Below are 4354 nucleotides of genomic sequence, written 5' to 3' on the forward strand. Positions count from 1 at the left end.
CAGGAATGGACGGGGTCCGCTCACACCTTGCCTGGTTTGGACCCTACTCTGAAACACACAACACAAGCTACATGACAAAACGCCACGTTCAACCCACAGATTTCAGGGAGAGCCCCAGGGACTTCCAGGACATCAACCCTGGCTGGGTCCTCGTTACAAACGCACAGAAAACAGTCAACGTATGTGAATAGCTATTTGAAGCCTCTAATCGGACATCACTCTGTGTGTGGGATCCTAATAATGGCCAATTTCAGGATTCAGGTTTCTGAGGAAGAATGTGCAGCTTTATTTATTTATTTATTTATTTTGCGGTACTTGGGCTTCTCACTGCTGTGGCCTCTCCCGTTGCGGAGCGCAGGCTCAGCGGCCATGGCTCACGGGCCCAGCCACTCCGAGGCATGTGGGATCTTCCCGGACTGGGGCACGAACCCGTGTCCCCTGCATCGGTAGGCGGACTCTCAACCACTGCGCCACCAGGGAAGCCCTCTACTCTTTTTTTGTTTGTTTTAACCAAGATTTAAATGTCAAGTTTAAGTTAATTGTATCTGCTCTTGCTTCTACATTAGGAGTGTCCTAGGAAGGTGTTGAAAAGAATTATTTCTCTCAAATCTATGACCACTCGGCTCTTCCCCGCCTTCCACAGAACAGCAAACTCCAGTGTGACTCAGGTTATGTTTGGCTGGATGCTTTCACATTGTGAGCCTGGGACCCACGGTAATAGAGTGCAGCCTTTCTGTGGCCTTAATGAACATCCCCTCTTAAGGACCAGAAAAAGAAAAATAACTTTTCTTATTATAGAGAATTAAAAACATACAAAAGTAGACAAACGCCCATGTACCATTACTCAGCTTCAACAATTTATGATAAATCTTATCTATCCCTGTTGATTTTCTCTATTTTCTTCAAATTAATTTTGGAGCAGGTTTCAGAACTTGTATCATTTTACCTGTAAGGATTTCAGAATATATCTCAAAAAGTTAAGGACTGTCAATTGTTGACGACCCCACAGAGATCGTCGCCAAGGGAGCCCATTGATCAAACGAACCTGAGTTAACAAACCCAAGCCAGAAAGAGCATGGGCTGAGAATGGCTCAAGGGGTGTCGTTATCAGGCTTTGGGATAAGGGCGCAATTGCTCCAAGAAGGGTCTTTCAAAGCAGGAAACTGGCCAGGATTGAGAAAACGTTGTAAATAGTTTAGGGCTGGTGAACACTGGGAGACAACATTCTTAATATTAGTATGGTGAAACTTACAGTGTTTTCCTATTTCTTGTCTCCTGCTTAATTAAGATAACAACATAATATATGGGCGAGGGCTTCCCTGGTGGCGCAGTGGTTGAGAGTCCGCCTGCCAATGCAGGGGACACGGGATCGTGCCCCGGGCCGGGAAGATCCCACATGCCGCGGAGCGGCTGGGCCCGTGAGCCATGGCCGCTGAGCCTGCGCGTCCGGAGCCTGTGCTCCACAACGGGAGACACCACAACAGTGAGAGGCCCGCGTACTGCATTAAAAAAAAAAAAAAAAAAAAAAAGTCAATTGATCACACCAACACGCCACAACTAGAGAGAAGCCTGTGCGCCACAAGAAAAGATCCTGCATGCTGCAACTAAGACCTGATGCAGCCAAAAATAAATAAATAAATATTTTTTAAAAAGAAAATCAATTGATCACAGATGTATGGGTTTATATCTGAACCCTCAATTCTATTCCATTGATCTTTATGTCCGTCCTTATCACCAGTATCATATTGTTTTGATTCCTGTAGTTTGGTAGCAATTTTTGGAATGAGCAACTGTGCCAACTTTGTTTTTTCCTTTACAAGAATGTTTTGGTTATTTGGGTTTCCTTGCAATTCCATAATTTTAGTTTTGGGTTTCTTTTAAAAAAAAAGTCACTGGAGTTTCACTTGGGAGCGTATTGAATCTGGGGGTCATTTGGTGAGAAAAGTCATCTTAACAATATTAAATCTTCCAATCCATGAACATTAGATTGACTTATTTATGCCTTCTTTAATCCCTTCCAGCAATGTTTTCTGGTTTTCAGTGTACAAGTCTTTCACCTTCTTGGCTAAATTTTTAATAAGTATTTTATTCTTTTTGATGCTATTTCAAATGAATTACTTTCTTAATTTCATTTTTGGGTTGTTCATTGCTAATATATAGAAATATAACTGATGCTTATATGTCAGTCTTATATCCTGAAACTTTGTTGAATTTGTTTGTTAGCTCTAACAGGTTTTTTATTTTTTCTTCAGTATTTTCTACACATAAGATCATGCTATCTGCAAATAGAAATGGTTTTACTTTTTTCTCTCCGATTTTGGGTGCCTTTTATTTCTTTTTCTTGCCCAGTTGCTCTGGCTAGAACTTCCAGGACATGTTGTATAGAAGCAACAAAGTTGGGTATCCTTGTCTTTTTCCTGGTCTCAAGGGAAAGGTTTCAGTCTCTCATCACTGAGTATGACGTTTTGTGTTTTTCATATACGGCCTTGATCGTGTTGAAGTTTCTTTCTATTCCTAGTTTATTGAGTCCTTTTATCATGAAAGTGTGTGGGATTTCATCAAATGCATTTTTCTGCATCAACTGACATGATTAAATTTATTCCTCCATTCTATTAATGTGATGTATTACATTGATTGAGTTTTGTCTGTTGAATCACCCTTGCATTCCTGGGATAAATCCCCATTTGGTCATAGTGAATAATCCTTTAAAAAGTGCTGCTGGATTTGGCTTGATCATATTTTGTCGGAGAGTTTTATGTGTATATTTATAAGGGACACTCATCTGCAGTTTTCTTTCCTGTAGTGTCATTACTGTTGAGTTTTGAGAGTTCTTTATGTATTTTGTAAACAAGTCATTTACTAGAAATGCAATTTGGTGATATTTTCTTCCATCCTACGACTGAAAGTTTTTAATTTTAGTGAAGTCCAGTTTATCTATTTTTTTCATTTGTAAATCCATGCTTTTGGTGTCATGTCTAAAACTCTTTGCCTAACCCCTGGTCACAAAGATTTTCTCCCATCTTTTCTTCCAAATTTTTTATAGTTTTAAGTTTTACATTTAAATCTATGATTATATATATATCACTTTGCTGTAAACCTGAAAATAACACAGTATTGTAAATCAACTACAGTGGAAGAAAGAAAGAAGAAAGAAAAAGAAAGACAGAAAAGTCACCCAGATAAGAAAAGAAGAAATTAAATTGTCTCTATTCATGAACAAGATCATTATCTATGTAGAAATCCTGAAGAAAACCAAAGGGGGAAAAAAAAAATCCTTGAACTAATAGTGAGTTCAGCAACATCAAAAGATACAAGTTCGGGCTTCCCTGGTGGCGCAGTGGTTGAGTCCGCCTGCCGATGCAGGGGACGCGGGTTCGTGCCCCGGTCCGGGAAGATCCCTCATGCCGCAGAGCCGCTGGGCCCGTGAGCCATGGCCGCTGAGCCTGCGCGTCCGGAGCCTGTGCTCTGCAGCGGGAGAGGCCACAGCAGTGACAGGCCTGCGTACTGCCAAAAAAAAAAAAAAAAAAAAATACAAGGTCAATATACAGAACTGTTTCTGCTCATTGGCAATGAACAACTGGAAACCAAAAATTTTTTAAGTACCATTTACAATCGTACCAGAAAACATGAAATACTTAGGTACAAATCTTACAAAATATGTGCAGGATCTGTATGCTGAAAAGTACAAAATACTGATGAAAGAAATCAAGGAATATCTAAATAAATGGAGAGATATACTATATTCATGAATTGGAAGACTCAATATTGTTAAGATGTCAATCTCCCCCAGTCAAATTCCCAGCAGGATGTTTTTGTAGATGTAGACAAGCTGATTCTAAAATTCATACATACAAAGGAACTAGAATAGTCAAAACAATTTTGTGAAAGAACAACTTTAGAGGACCCACACTACCTGATATCATGACTTACTATAAAGCCACAATAATCAAGAATGTACTATTGTTGAAAGGAAAGACACTTGGATAATGCAACTGAATAGAGAGTCAAGAAAGCCCCACACAAATATGATCAAGTGCTTTTGGACAAAAGTTCAAAGGCAATTCTATGGAGAGAAAACAATATTTTCAACAGGAGAATGAAGAGACAAGCTACAGTCTGGGAGGAAATATTTTCAAATTACATATCTGACATTTTCCCCCCATTTTAGTGTGCAATGACATGTCTTTGTGATTTTTTTGGGGGGAGGGGCAGGGCTGTGCCGCATGGCATGTGGGATCTTAGTTCCCTGGCCAGAGATCAAACCCTTGCCAACTGCAGTGGAAACGTGGAGTCTCACCCACTAGACCACCAGGGAACTCCCTCGTTGTGATTTTTTTTTTTTTTTTTTTTTTTT

Source organism: Lipotes vexillifer, unplaced genomic scaffold, assembly GCF_000442215.2.
Source record: "Lipotes vexillifer unplaced genomic scaffold, Lipotes_vexillifer_v1.1 scaffold1094, whole genome shotgun sequence".
NCBI classification, from domain to species: domain Eukaryota; kingdom Metazoa; phylum Chordata; class Mammalia; order Artiodactyla; family Lipotidae; genus Lipotes; species Lipotes vexillifer.